Source organism: Puma concolor, chromosome E1, assembly GCF_028749965.1.
Source record: "Puma concolor isolate L17-30 chromosome E1, mPumCon1.1.hap2, whole genome shotgun sequence".
Classification (NCBI taxonomy): Eukaryota; Metazoa; Chordata; class Mammalia; order Carnivora; family Felidae; genus Puma; species Puma concolor.
The window spans coordinates 41,204,429-41,220,491 of NC_141680.1; the positions used below are offsets into that span (position 1 = coordinate 41,204,429).

Below are 16,063 nucleotides of genomic sequence, written 5' to 3' on the forward strand. Positions count from 1 at the left end.
AAGACTGTCCCAGAAATGTAGATTACAGTGGTGAGTAGGGAACCATTTTATTATAGCTAGTCTGTTTTAGGATAGGCTTACATTTCCTACTAACAAATGAGCTAAATGGAATTTTAAAAGGAAGCAGATTTGAAGAATATTCCTTTTTGTTTAGATGATTCAAAATGTTCTTTTCACAGATGTTCTGCAAACACTTTGCAATATGGATATGTTTTGAGGGTAATGGATTTGAGTGGGTAGGAGTGGGTCAGTCACAATGGTAAATTATTTTATGACAAGTGCTATTTGGCCTGATATTTTAGGCTTGAGCACATACATGCTATCTTACTTAAAACTTAAAAATGTTTATTGTTTTGAGAGACAGAGAGAGAGAGAGAGAGAACAGGGGAGGGACAGATAGAGAGGAAGAGAGAGAATTCCAAGCAGGCTGCATGCTGTCAGTGCGGAGCCTGATGAGGGGCTTGAACCCACAAACCATGAGATCATGACCTGAGCTGAAATCAAGAGTCAGATGCCCAACCGACTGAACCACCCAGGCTGCCCCATACACACTGTCAGTTTAAGAACTGAGTGTTTAATCCATAAAGACTCTTAAATACTGAGAACAAACTGAAGGTTGATGGGGGGTGGGAGAGAGGGGAAAGTGGTTGATGGGCATTAAAGAGGGCACCTGTTGGGATGAGCACTGGATGTTGTATGGAATCCAATTTGACAATAAATTACATTTAATATATATATATAAAAGAACTGAGTGTTTAATAGAGGGCTAGGGTTTTAGTGGATTAATTAATCATTTACCCAGACTTGCCATTCATTAGTTTATGGTACTTTTCAGTTTCATTCACTGGTTGAATCTCAGCCCAGGAGTTCCTAGTCAACATCCTGGCTCTCCACTTGAGTCCTGATTTGTTGAACTTGAAATTCCAGATTGCTCATGATTTCTTGCATTTGTGAAAGTTGACCGTAGTAGTTGGTTACTTTCAGTTTTTGTCAAACTGAATCCAAAGGATTGTTCCTGAAGGGATAGAAAATAAAAGTGAAAGATGCTTTATTAAAAATTGCAGTGAAGGAAAACAGAACATAGTTTGTAATTTTAAAGAAACCGTTCTTGGCACTGTGTCTTCCTCTCTCTTCCTGTTCCTTTATTGTTTAACCTTAAACAGAGTTGCTTTTAGTTTTTACAATGAAGAGATGATTCCTTAGAGACATAAAATAGTTTGAGAAATCTGTGACCAGTCTTGTAACTGTCATATGTGGATAACAACTTGGACTCTCAGAACAACACGTTGCAACATTCTTCATAGAGCTGGTTGGGCCTGAAGCTTTAATTCCAGCGTGTGGAGAGTTTGATGTGGCTCAGCCGGCTTATTCCTGTTGGTACTTGTCAGCAGAAGCCAATGCATGCCCATTCAGTTCTTTGCTCTGAAGCCTTAGAGTGGAATAAAAGCACAAATACTTTGTACCAGCTAGGTATTCCATGATTTTTTTGGTGGCGATAGGCTTACCTTTTCATAAACCAGGCCTCAGCCTTTCTTGGCTTTGTTCTGTGAACACCTTTTACTGCCTCCTCACCTGGCCCTGTAGGGCAGTCAGGTCCACTCCTGGGACATACACTTCAACACGAGGTACCTTAACACGTCTCGCTTCATTTACTGATCCAAAATCAAATACTTTGAAATGTCACAGGTTACTTGGTTTTTGCATCTGGCATATGATCATGCAAATAGATTAAAAAGATAAAACTGGAAATGTAGATTTTAGAAATCATTGTTAAGGTTTAAAAAAATTTCCATGAGATTACAAAATTACCAGTGTTACCAGATTTAGTAAATAAAAATACAGAATGCCCAAGTAAATGTAAATTTCAGATAAACAATGAATACTTTTTTAGAGTAAGTATGTCCCATTGCAGTATTTGGGATGTATTTATAATAAAATATTATTCACTGTTTATTTGATGGAGATTTAATTAATTTAATGGAGTGTCCGTTTATTTTGTTTGGCAACCCGATTACACAAATATTCAGGACCAATGTAAGATAATAATATTTTTCTAAGATAATAATATTTTTATATTTTACAAAGTATCTTAATATAAGTGATTCATTTGATCCTTACTGTCACCCTGAGAGGTAAGTTTTGCTGGGAGGTGGAGAGAGGGGCGTTGTTATTTTATTAAAAAAATTTTTTTTAATGTTTATTATTGAGAGACAGAGAGAGGCAGAGCATGAGCATGGGAGGGGCAGAGAGAGGGGGAGACACAGAATCTGAAGCAGGCTCCAGACTCTGAGCTGTTTGCACAGAGCCCAATGCAGGGCTCAAACTCGCAAACCGTGAGATCATGACCTGAGCCGAGATCATGACCTGAGCCGAGATCATGATGCTTAACCAACTGAGCCACCCAGGAGCCCCTGTTGTTATTTTTTAACTAGCAAAAAATTGAGACTCAGAGAGTAACAACTCATCAAAGTCATGATGAACAAAGCACAAACCTGAATCCAAGACTTTTAACTCTTAGGCCAGTGGTCTTCATTAAAATTTTGAGACATTTACAGAATATTGAAAAAACACTGAGAATTAAGATCAGAAAGTTACAAATAATAATGTAAGAAATTCCATATTCCCACCACCTAGCATTGCTGACCCTTATTTTTCTTATTTGCTTCCAGTTGAGTGTGCTTTCTAGCACAATGCTTTATGATGCTGATCTTAGAAAGCATCATATTTAGTGAGGACCCCTCTCATGACCCAGGCCCCTGTTGGCCTTCCTGAAATCAGAGGGCTAGGCAGAAGGAACAAGGTGTGAAGAATCTTATAGACACCTTGACTTTACAGTCTGTGTTATTTTACCTGTGTTTTATGAAATGGAATCTTATAATGACACCCACCACTACCATATCTTCAAGTGCTGACATATTGAAGCTTTTGATTAACATTTCATGCAATTCCTAATTCTTCATGAGTCTCTCTCTGACCGCCCACCCTTGTCTCCTCCATGATTCTTTTGGAGGTGAGTCAGCTCCTCCATCAGGTTTCCATTTTCAACGCTAGATCAGTCTTGTTTGGGGACAACCCATCCAAAACTTCTCAGGCTGATGCTATCCACCTCAACGCTCTGGTAATGGGAAACTCCATTGTGGTATGTGGACAAAGCACAATTAGAAGAACAAATACAACTTAGATAGTAATGGAATTCTCCTCATCTAGTGGTACTAGAACATTCCACATAGTGGAAGGTAAAGAGCACAACTCTGGAGTAAAGACCAGGGTTCCCATTGCACGTCCACCACTTTTAGCTGTCACCTTGGGGCAAATATTTGCTCTACACCTTAGTTTCCTCATTGTTAAAATAGGAATAGTGTGAGGATTAAGTGAACTGATGTGTGCAAAAGTGCTTAGCACAGGGCCTAGCACATCCTCGGTGTTGAGGAAATGGTAGGTCCGGTGTTCCTGAAGTCTTAAAAGATTGTTCTGCTCTTTGACCAAGAAGGGAACCAACTTCTCACTTTCAAATGCAGTACTGGGGACCTTCTGCACTTTTGTAAAAATGAGTCTCTGACCCATGATTTGAGAGTCCTATGCCATCTGTTAGATTTCCAAGAGCTGGGAGTTTTCAAATAGGTAGCCTATTACTGTTATTTATTATAATCTAAGTGTTTTAAAAGAGGTCATTATATTGGGCTATGTAATAATATGAAAGAATTATATTGTAAATTTTGTGGTAATTGCTTGTTAAATGTAATTAATGTGAATGGGCAAAAATATTTTCTTAACAATCAGTCCTTTATATGTTTTTTGGCTTAACTTGAGCTTGATGTCATCCACGGTAAGCCTGGAACTGTTGATCTGAAGCAGAGTGTTGACTTTTTCCAAAGTAATTTTGGGTTGACCTTTGAGAGAGGAAAAGGAACCATATCATTCAACAAAATATATACAGTGTTAGGTCAAGATTATATGCATCATAGGTTTCAATAATTATAAGTGTATGCCATCATAACTATATTTGTCTAAAGTATATAAACAGTAAGTTCAAACCTTTCTAGAATTGTTATAGAACTTTTCAGCTAAATATATTTTCTTTTACAACTTCTGAAATACAGAAAAATAAGTCAATGCTCTTTCAAATGAGTGTCATCAGGAAATTTTATATTTTTATGCACATTAGATATTTTTATGTTTATTTATTTAATTTTTTAAATGTTTATTTTTGAGACAGAGATAGACAGAGTACAAATAGGGGAGGGGCAGATAGAGAGGGAGACTGAATCTGAGCTGTCAATACAGAGCCTGATGTTGGGCTCAAACTGGTGAACCGTGGGATCGTGACCTGAGCTGAAGGCTGACGCTTAACTGACTGAGCCACCCAGGTGCCCCCAGATATTTTTATGTTTAAATTAAATGCATTAATTTATGTGATATAATGTACGTTATCCAGGAAAGAAAAGTTATTTATACGTAAGACAACTTATCTGAGTTTTAAGGTCCTCAATGGTGGTGTAGTATTTGCTATAGTCTTGAGGTTGACCATTAATGTTCTTTTTTCCAAAATTCTCATACCATGTTTTTATTTTTAAAAATTTTTTTTTTCAACGTTTATTTATTTTTGGGACAGAGAGAGACAGAGCATGAACGAGGGAGGGGCAGAGAGAGAGGGAGACACAGAATCGGAAACAGGCTCCAGGCTCTGAGCCATCAGCCCAGAGCCTGACGCGGGGCTCGAACTCACGGACCGCGAGATCGTGACCTGGCTGAAGTCGGACGCTTAACCGACTGCGCCACCCAGGCGCCCCCATGTTTTTATTTTTAATTCAAGGTCAGCGTTGGTGTTTTCCGGGTGATGCACGTTGTCAAGGTAGGAGACCATGCCGTGGTTTAAATTCCACACGTTTTCCCTTGTGTTACTTGAGAGAAGGCCACCATCATCAGAGCTACCAGCATTTTACATGGCTCCCATTGGGTCCGGCACTCATGCTACTCTACCCTGTTCCAGCACCCAGCCTCCCAACCCCAACACCAGAAAGTACACCAGAAGGCCCCCTAACTCTCTGAGCCCCCTACAATGCCATAGTTTCCCCTGAGGCCTTAACAGACCCATAGCCACTGTGACTATGCTGTCAGAGCCCAGAGGAATAAGCCATTGTCTGCAATTGTAACAGAAGTCTGAGGTCAAAGTATAGCCTCAGTCAGTGCACTGTGGAGACCATCGTAGAGCTTTATGTTATGTAACACTATCACATTACATCATCTTTTATGAGCAGTTTTTAAAAAATATATAGTTTTTTGGGTGGTCAGCTTAATCTCTCTACCCCTTAGTTAAAAGTTTTTTTTAATGTTTATTTACTTATTTTTGAGAGACAGAGACAGAGTGTGAGTGGGGGAGGGGCAGAGAGAGAGGGAGATGCAGAATCTGAAGCAGGCTCCAGGCTCTGAGCTGTCAGCACAGAGCCCGACACAGGGCTCGAACTCCTGAACCGTGAGATCATGACCTGAGCCGAAGTTGGACGCTTACTAACCAACAGCCACCCAGGCGCCCCTTTACTCCTTAATCTAGAGATTGATGGGCCATATAGGTGCAAGTGGTGCCTCCCAGGGAGTTGGCTACATACGACAGGAAACTATGTGAGGGTGGGAAAAACAGATCATTTCATGACCCTGCGTTTTGAACCGTGATGAAAGGTCATTTTTTATTGAAACTCTGCAGGCATGCATCTCGCTGAAAAATCTTTGTTTCCCTCTGACCCTATATTTTCTATCATTCCCATGCTCTTGAGCCTAGCTCAGGTTTCTCTCTTTTTGGTGTAGCTTTGCAAGCCAACAACCAGTCTCTTTCCAGGGAGTCTGTGTGGAGTAGTGTATATGCTTTGGAGTCAGACAGATGGGTGTTTGAGTCCTGGTTCACTGTTTTCCAGCCTGGATAAAAGTTACTTATCTTCTTTGAGTCTCAGTTTCCTCATCTGTACACCTTCCAGAAGATGTTGGGAAAGCAAATGAGAAACAAGTATTAGTGCCTGGTACACAGTAGTCACTCAATAAATGCTCATTCTCTCCCTTACCCTCTTCTTCCCCCTGCTCCCTCACTTTAGTCCAGAGTGGTCTTTAAAACTCATAACCGTACTTCTGTCACACATTCACTTAAGGCATACTGACTGAATGCTCAAGTATGTGCCAGGGATGCTCATGGGACAGTTATGGGCCTTAGGTTTTTGACAGATATCATGCATGCCTCTGGATCTGAGTTCCTCCTAAGTCCAGCTTCTGAGCATGCATTGATTTTGGATACCCACACACATCTCAGACTGCTTATGGGTGCCTTTGTACCCAACTGTGGAGTTGTTGGTGTTCGTCATTGGCGTCTTTACTCTCTTCCTTCTTCACCCTTCTCTGGGTTGAAATCTCTCTGCCCTTCATCGGAAGCCATGGGCTTTCTCGTGTTTTAACTCCCTTTTCCAAGGAAGAGATATGATAGTGTTCATTTACAAAAAGAGAAATAGAGCACCCTATTTACCATGCTGTTCCAGGTGCTCTAGCATATGCATTCTGAACTTGTTCTTCAATTGTGAAGTGAGAGATTGTTTCCCGTGATAGGAATTGCAGTTCTTGGTAAGGAGAAGAGAGGTTATTTTGGGCAGAAATCTGTTGAAAGCAGTTTCACACTTAAAAGGGCAGCCTTGAAACAAACATGTGATTTAATCTGTCAGAATGTGTGTGTGTGGAGTGGGGGGGGGGGGTAGCCTGAAGAGAAGGCACAAACTTTCTTAGTTCTTACTCTACGCACAGAACTCTCCCTGCTTCCATGCCCATTTCTCAGAGTTCTGCTCCCATAGTCTGCTCTGAATTTCTGGAAGTCACCTCTCCTTCAGACTTTCTTGCTGGCACTTCTTTTCGTATCTCCTTGTCTGTCCTCAGCATCCCAAATGTCTGCACGTGGCAGCTCTGTGCCACCCCACTCCCTTGTGCCATGATCTCCACCTCATCGCACCCCATCTCCAGAGTGCATGGGGATTGTTCGGCCTTCTCCGTGTCAGCGTCTCAGACCCCGAGGGCCCATGATTTTGTTACACTTACGTGCACAGAATGGAGGGGGTGGAAATGCACAGAAAGACAGAAGAATCTCAGCCTTCATCAGGGTGTCCAGAGTGGAACTGATTACTGGGAAGTTAGATTGAAGACAATTGCCTTTTTTTTAGGACAATTGTCTCTTTAATGTTAGTATATATATTTCTGTAGCGGAGAGGGAGAGTTAACACTTATACATATCAGGAAAACTGTCAACTGAAACACTACTGTAGCTACTTGAGAACTAATAAAATGGGAAAAGTGAACCTAGAAATGGTCTGTGTATATGTGGTAGTGATAATCGAATTTAGCAAACGTGTACCGAGTGCCGACCCTACAAAGCCATTTGCCCCTCCAGATCCACTTGCCATCTTTCTCCTCCTGCTCTCCTGCTCCAGAAGGATTGCTGCCCCCTGGCTTTCATTAGTTGGCGTAGTGGGGACCCAATCAGTAAACGGGGGGAAGAGAGGGAGGAGAATGAGTTTGAGGTATTTATTCCCCTGGCCTCTACTGGTTGGGTGTGGCCTTTCATAAAAAGCTACGACTCCTTTCAAGGGGACCCTCTTTATAGGACTTTCTCTTTCTGAGTCACTTTCCTTTTTCTCTTTGGGTATGGGAGTAACCATAGCTACTGGTTTCTGTACGCTGTGTCCACACTTCTGCAAATAGTCCTTGTATTAGCTTCTCCTCAGTTTTTCCCAATTCGCGTGTTCCAGCTCTTTCCTGCTCAGATTCTACTGATTGGTAAGGCTTATATAAAGTCCTTACCCTCCAGGAGGTTAATGGGAAAGTGAATAATTGCAATACCATGAAATACATGCTTATCAAAGTATAGGCTCTTTGAAGGTAGAGACCATACGTTATTCATGTTTCTTTCTTGACACTTAGCATAATGCTAGGTGGAGAGCAGAGCTTACTGGTATGCAGTGGGAGATGTATGCACACAGTGTGGGGAGTGGGGGATGGAGTTAGCATCTGTGCAGGAGGATCCAGGTGGGGTTCACAGTGTAGGCAGGCATGGCCATCAGAAACAGACTGGTCACATTAAGCGGGGGAATTCAATGCAAGAGTGTCAAGGGCTTCTAGAATCAAAGTAAACCGGGGTGCCTGGGTGGCTCAGTCCGTTAAGCCTCTGACTCTTGATTTCAGCTCAGGTTCTAATCTCACAGTTTGTGAGTTCAAGCCCTGCGCTAGGCTCTCTGCTGACGTGGAGCAGAGCCTGCTTGGGATTCTCTCTCTGCCCCTCCCCTGCTCACTGTTTCTCTCTCTCTCTCTCTCTTTCTCTCTTTCTCTCACAAGATAAATAAAAAAAAAAAAATTACTGTAGAATCAAAGGAAAACAGGGAACAGAGCTTGGAAGATAGGAACCGGGGTGCTTTGGAGGCTAGTTTACAGAGGTCCCCACAAAAGTCACATTCAGTATGAGTGGGGCATCCTCACAGACAGCTCTTGGCTTTTAGTTTCTTTAAGGTCTGTTGATCCAGGTTTCACAGGACTGAAAACATTCCTGGATACACATTATGTTTGTTCTGTGGAAGCACTCTGGCTTCTTTCTTCCAGTCTTCCTCTTAGAAACCCTGCTTGATGCCCCAAGCAAGGTAGGAAGAAAGAGAAGTTCTCAGATAATAGAAGATGTTTTGGGACTGCAGAAACCGGCTCACCCCTGTCTTCCTCGCCGCCGCCTCTTCGCTAGATGAAAGGCAGGATAATGGGGGCAGTAGGTGGGAACAATACTTCGGTGAGTTGCAAGGGTTAGCAGGAGTGAAGTAACAATGGAAGGTGAGTTCTTCTCCTGAAAAGCCAAGCCTGCCTCAGAGGTGGGGCTGCTTTTGCTGAGTGTGAGAGAGGGTGTTTCCCCCATCTCTGGGGAGGACCAGAAGAACAAGTCCCTACCAAAGTTCCCATCACTGAATTTGGATCTCGGTTTTGCTGCCCACTTCCTCCCGGCAGCCGTCCCCCTCCAGCTGCTGTGTGTCCGGGCTCCCTAGCATGGTAGAGCCACACCCCAGCTTCCTTGGCCCTCCCTTGACGTGCCCCATTCCCCTGTTTTGGCCTCCTTTGCTTCGAGACTTTCAACCCTGCTGTGGGAATAGGTACCAGTCGGATAACCATCTGGTTAGTCTCATTCATCTAAGGTGTGACTTACTGACAAAGGTGGGTAGGAGTGGAGAGGCGTTCACCAAAACTATTTACGTTAAAAAAATGTACCTTTTACCTAAGTGGAATTTCAGGCTTTGTAGTGATAAAAATTCTGCAGAAAGGACTTTTTTGTATTCTTTCAGTTAGTACAACTGACCGTTAGATCAGCTGAAGCAGAAAAGAAGGTAAAGAGGTGTTGTTTTGTTTTGTTTTGTTTTGTTTTTTGTCTCTAGGCCTTTCCCTTCACCTTCTGTGGGGAAGGGTCAGGCACTTTGGCTCTGATTTCCCCATTTTTGTGCAAGTTATCACTGAATATATACTATATACCAGAAGTATGGGGTTCTGAAATGTAAAGGTAAGTAAGATGTGGTCCTTGCTCTCAAAGAAACCGTATCTTGGGAGGCAGAGGGCAGGGGATAAGACACAAATAATTACAAAATAGGATGATTTTAATAATACAGATTTATGTACAGCATATGAAGCACCAAGGAAGAGAAGCCAGTCCCCTGAGGATAGAGGGAGATGCCACTTATAAAAAAATGAGTGGGGGGAGAATTTCAAGGTGGAGGGACGAGTGGGTATACAGGAGATGTAAATATGCATGACCTATTTGAAGAACTGAAACGTTTGGTTTGGCTGGGCATAAAGTTTGTATGAGTGATTTCCAAGAGATAAGATTGGAAATCAGTTGGGGAAGGGCCTTTAATACCATGCTAAGGAATTTGGACTTGGTCCCATAGTCAGGGGGTGGACCAACAAAGGTTGCTGCGCAGGGGACGAACATGATCCTAATTTTAAGAACGATAACATTGTTGCCCGTGTACTAGATGGATCACAGGGAAACCGGAGGCAGGGAGAGGAGATAGGATTTGCAAGAGTCTGGGGGAAGGGGAAGAGACGATGAGAGCTTCAAGAAAGTAGCAGTGGGGTGGAAAGAATGGGAAGATAGAAGATAGAAATGGTTGCATTTGATTATTGCTTAGTTTTGGGGTGAGGAAGGAGAAGGAGGGAGTGTCAAATGGCAGAAGGTTTCCAGTTTTGGACTTTGAGACGTGCCATTAGCTGATGTGGGAATGCAAAGGAGGAGCAGGTCTTGTGGGAAAGATAATGAGCTCAGGATAGGGAGGATTAGGGGTGAAGCGCCTGTCAACATCCAGGTACAGATACTTCAAGGGCAGTTTCAGTGTGGGTCTGGGATTCAGAAACTGTGGCTAGGTTTGGAAGTTATTGGCAAAAGAGCAGTCATGAAACTGGATGAGATTTCATAGAATCCATAGAGATGAGGACCAAGGATAAAGCCTTGAGAAACTGTAATATTTAAGGAGAAACAGAAGAGGTTGAAAGGTAACACTCAAAAAGGAGAGAACTAGAACACAGAAGTTTCAAGAAAGCCAAGGGAGAGGAGAATTTCAAGAAGGTGGAGTGGTCAACAACATGGAGGATTTCAGTAGTTCAGAGATGTCAAGTAGGATTAGGACTGCAAAGTCACTTTTCAATTTGGCTGTTTGGGATTCTGAAAAGACCATATAAGTACTGGGAAGTGAGTTCTCTCAAAGTTCCTAACTAAAATACATACATATTCTCAGTCTTTATAGTTTGTTTGTTTGCTTGTTTATTTTTGAGACAGAGAGAGACAGAGCATGAACAGGGGAGGGTCAGAGAGAGGGAGACACAGAATCTGAAACAGGCTCCAGGCTCTGAGCTGTCAGCACAGAGCTCGACACGGGGCTCAAACTCACCGACCGCGAGATCATGACCTGAGCCGAAGTCGGCCGTTTAACCGACTGAGCCACCCAGGCGCCCCTATAGTTTGTTGATTATATAACATGACCGTGTGCTCAAATGAAAGGAAAATGTTAATTTCCTTTAAAACAGAAATTAAGAGAAGAATTGAGGAGAGTGCACAAAGCCAGGTAGCATCCATATTGGGGTGATAGTTGAAGCCATGAGAACAACTGAGGTTTTTAAGGGAGAGAAGAGCAGAAGGTTAAGGCTGAATGGTGAGGAAACCCCAGGAAATCACAGCATGGATTGAAGCACAAATGATTCACCTGGTGGAGTTTCTAGAACCTCCCAAAGGTTTTTCCATGTCTTGAGTTTGAAAATCTCCAGGGAAAATGAGGGCTAGAACAATGTTCATGATATTGCCACAAGATCCTTAGAGATCTGAAAGCAAGGATTTCCTGGACAATTCAGGGCCCAGAGCCAGACTGCCCGTCATTAGGGAAGAAAAGGTAGAGATGGAACAAAGCCATCTGTGTCTTGTATTGCTGCAGCATCCCGAGTGGGCATAGAAGACAAAAGAATGGTGAGGGAGGAAGCGAGGGTGGACTGAAGATTATTGGGTGTGGAATGCACTTGAAAACAGGAGCAAGTAGAATTTTGTAACTCTTTAGGGCTTCTTGGAAAGCAAGAAAAGGAGAACGCTCAGGCAACCAAGAAGCGAAGTAGCACTTAGGTATCTGGAAGGAACGAGTAGTCAGAAATAATAGTGATCGAGGGCACCTGGGTGGCTCAGTTGGTTAAGCGTCTGATTTGACTCTTGATTTCAGTTCAGGTCATGATCTCATGGTTCATGAGGTCAAGCCTCGTGTCAGGCTCTTTGACGTCAGTGCGGAGCCTGCTTGGGATCCTCTCTCTGTCCCTCTCTCTCTCTGCCCCTCCCTGTGTGCGCTCTCTCACGTGTGCTCTCTCTCTCTCTCTCTCTCTCTCTCTCTCAAAATAAATAAACTTTTTTAAAAAAGGAAATAATAGCGATCCTGTTGAATCACTGTATTATACACCTGAAACTCATAGAACATTGCATGTTAACTCTACTAGAATTAAAATAAAACACTTAATGAAAGAAAGAATAGTGATCCAAGAAGGGGGTGCCTGGGTGGCTCAGTCGGCTGTGTCCAACTTCAGCTCAGGTCATGATCTCACGGTTTGTGAGTTCGAGCCCCATGTTGGGCTCTGTGCTGACAGGTCAGAGCCTGGAGCCTGCTTCGGATTCTGTGTCTCCCTCGCTCTCTGTCCTTTCCCCTTTCCCTGCTCACACTCTGTCTCTCTCTCTCTCAAAAATAAACATTAAAAAAATTAAAAAAAGAAATAGTGATCCAAGACACAGGGCAGCCTCATTGGTATAGGAAATGACCTGTTGGATGATTAATTTAAACCTCATCACCAAGAACTTTTAAAGAACAGATCTGTGGTATCATTAAAAACATGACTGAAAAAATTCTATGTTTTAGAAGAGTCACTGTGGCAAATGTGCACGGAGCCTGGAAGGTATCATTCTCCTTTGTACTTTTAGAATGATAAGGCTTCATTCTTATGTACAGTGAACCAAGGGGTTGCCCTTTGATACTTGAAAGAGGTAGTCACAGCTGTAAATATGGATGTGACAGCGAAGTATCCCCATGAACTTGGGAGAAAAGGGAATATAGTTGCCTTCCTAACTGAACTAATAAAACCAAAATATATATTTCCCAGGGCCAACAACTGGGTAAGGAGTGTGGTCAGCAGGAAATATAAAGGGGGGATTCAAAGAAGGTTCTTTTGGCCTCATCTTAGGGAGAGCAGTGCTGAATTTGGGCACACAGTCAATACAGCCACTATAGGGCAGTTGCCTAATGAGTAGCAGAGATATCTTACTTGGCCTCAGTGAGATCCAGAGGAAATGTCCCTCAAGTCTTCTATTAACTTCTTGAGTTCTGAGCTTACGCAGCAATTTCCTGTTTCACCCTGTCAAGTATACCTATAGCAGTAAAGTGAGTGTTCTGAAAGAGGCCTTGAACACCTGGAAAGACATGTTGCTTATTGTTGCCTAATTGTCTGGCATTCTAATCTGTACATTATTATTGTGCGAATTCAGTTGTCGTAAGTCTTCACGAAATTCCACGTTACCTCTGACTATACCGGTGAAGTCCAGTTTCTGGACATGAAAGGCTGAAAGGAACAGATTCTGGACGACGGTAAGCTTTCCGTAGTTCTAATTTATATTTTTAAGGAAGCTCTTTGATAATCAGTCTTGCGGGTGGCCTCTGTCTGCCTCATTATGTATTCCGGAACCCTCCACTAGTGGTTTTAGGAATAATAGCAGGAAACATTACTTTCAACAGTTGGTAAAATAACATGGAGCTTGTATCCACTCAAGAATTTATGATGAAAAATAGAAAAAGGCTTAGGAAATGTGTAGATTAGAGATGATAGACACAAAATATTCTTGCTGCCGCTCTTCTGTCCTATAGCCATGGCAGACATTACTAATTGAAAACAACACTCCTTCCTGCTGAACCTGCACTGGCTTTGGAACTCTTATTAATGACCTTAATCCAAGAAGCCACAATCAGTCACCTAGATTGGATCCATGTGAGCTAAAACTCTCTGCCCTTTCTAGTTTAGATGAGCTCTTCAGCATTCTGGTCATCAAATTCCAGAATTCACCTGGAAAGGATCTAAGAGGTGGCTTAGTTTTTGAGTTTGACGTCATGGGGGAAAGCTAATATGTTCTCTGACCAGAAGTCTCTAGATACTCTGATGGAAATAATACCAGACTAGATAGATGGACAGGAATTATCAGAATGGAATTATCTAGACCACTGTCACATTCACCATCAAGGTGTCAACCAGGACAGAATTTGTGAGGGACCTTAGATGTTTTTCCCAGAGTTCAAGTCCTCACTTTGCCTCTTACTGGGTGTGTGACGGGTTACTTAACATGTCTGGGTCTTAGTGTCCTCATCTGAGAAATAACATACAATTTGCAAGTTTGAGACTGCCAATGTAGATGACATGTGCAAAGTGTCTTGCAAATGGTAGGTACTCAAAAATGTTAGTTTCCTTCTTGCTTCTCTTGTTAATGATACTCAACACCAAGCAGAACTCCCTTAATCAAAGATCTCCCATCTCTACTCAAATGTTTCTAGTGAAGTGTAGCTCATTATCTCACCGGGCATTCCATTTCTGAGCTGCCCTAACTACTAAAAACTCTCTCATTATGTTGAGCTGAAGTCTGCCACAGAGAATATAGCTTGCCCTCTGCCAACATAGAGCTTACCTTTGGAGTCTCTTGGATATTTGAAGAGTGTTACTCTACCCTCCTAAATCTTTTATTTTCTAAGCTGAGTCGTCACCGTTCATTCAATTGCTCCTTGAAGGACATGGTTTTCATTTCCATTATCATCTAGGTTGCCATTACTTGAATCACTTCTAAATCTGTAGGACTGATCAAACTTCTTCTGTTTTTTTTGGTGTCTAGTGTTAGTTAAAGGATTATTTTTTTAAGGAATGCATGCTAACTGTGTTTTATTCCATTGCATCAGTCTCCAGCATAACAGTGCTTCCAGAGATAGAATCCAGCACAGAATTTCTTGTTTTCCTATAAATATAGAAATTATTTAAATTTAGTAATTAGTCATTAGTAATATAACACCCTCACCTCCCCCTGTCCCCCACCTGGGTTTCAAGATGGCTCAGGTATTGGGCATATTTGTACATATTTGTACAACATATTTGTAATGGAAACTTGTTTCACTTACATTTTGGGTTCACCCTCTTGGGTGTGGGGCCAAGGTTTGTCACTTTAGACATTTCTGATTATGGTGTTGATTAGCTAGTTGGCTCCTAAGCTATAATTATCTTCCTCCTTCAGTTAAAATCACAATTCAGTATTACAACATGAGCTATTGCAAAACCTAATAATACGCATTAGATTTTTAATTCACTCAAAGCAGAATTTCCCTGACAATTCATATTTTTTCTTCTGGGTTGTTCAATTGTTAGGTGTTGCTGTTATAGCACTCCTGACTGGGACATTCTTCCTAACAAAAATTGATCAGTGGGCACTTTGCAGTATTGTTGACTTTGTTTTCCTATGGCCTCACTTCTGTAATATAGTGATTAAAATACACTGTATTATTATTCCCAGCTTAAAGAATTTTGAGTGACTCATAAACTAGAGCCATACTTGTGTGACAGCATAATTGATGCCAAAATGAAAAATTCAGTCAACATATGTTTTATTTTAAACTATGCCAAATGATGGGCTTGACTAATAGTTTTCAATGGATTTCAGCCAGTCTTTTCCCCTGAATTTTTCGATCATCTTGACAATGTATAAACTGAATGTGATGTTTCATTTTATTTTATTTTATTTTATTTTATCTTATTTTATTTTCCTTTTTAAAGTTTATTTATTTTGAGAGAGAGCACAAGTGGGGGAGGGCAGTGAGAGAGGGAGAAAGAGAGAATCCTAAGCAGGCTCCATGCTGTCAGTGCAGAGCCTGATGTGGGGCTCAAACTCACAAACCATGAGATCATAACCTGAGCCAAAACCAAGAGTTGGACACTTAACCAACTGAGCCACCCAGGCGCCCCCCGAATGCGATGTTTCTTTTTTTTTTTTAATTTTTTTTAAACGTTTTTTATTTATTTTTGGGACAGAGAGAAACAGAGCATGAACGGGGGAGGGGCAGAGAGAGAGGGAGACACAGCATCGGAAACAGGCTCCAGGCTCCGAGCCATCAGCCCAGAGCCTGACGCGGGGCTCGAACTCACGGACCGCGAGATCGTGACCTGGCTGAAGTCGGACACTTAACCGACTGCGCCACCCAGGCGCCCCCCGAATGCGATGTTTCTAAACATCACTTCAACCAACATGTATTTGGTATACCTACATTCTGTGAGATGCTATATTAAGTACTGGTAATGTATTTCTGGATGGCCAATAATACACGGCCCTGCCTTTGAAGAGGAATCAGACACGCAAACTCATCTTCTATAAACAAAGCTCAGACCACCATGGTCAAAGAATATAGGGTTCTCAGAAGAAGGTCACTTAATCTTGTGGGAAAGCATTCCAAGAAAGCATTCCATGTTCTTTGGT

The 16,063-nt window shown here is 42.1% G+C and overlaps 1 long non-coding RNA gene across 11 annotated transcripts in view; it reads left to right on the plus strand.

The window, feature by feature from the left end:
* The window catches only part of LOC147574350 (uncharacterized), a 280,815-nt gene that overhangs the window by 14,409 nt on the left and 250,343 nt on the right, over positions 1 to 16,063 (plus strand). For all 11 annotated transcript variants that reach the window (XR_015244162.1, XR_015244163.1, XR_015244154.1 and 8 more), the window contains one exon: positions 4,814 to 4,852. This is a non-coding gene — a long non-coding RNA (uncharacterized LOC147574350). The remainder of the gene's footprint in view (positions 1 to 4,813; positions 4,853 to 16,063) is intronic.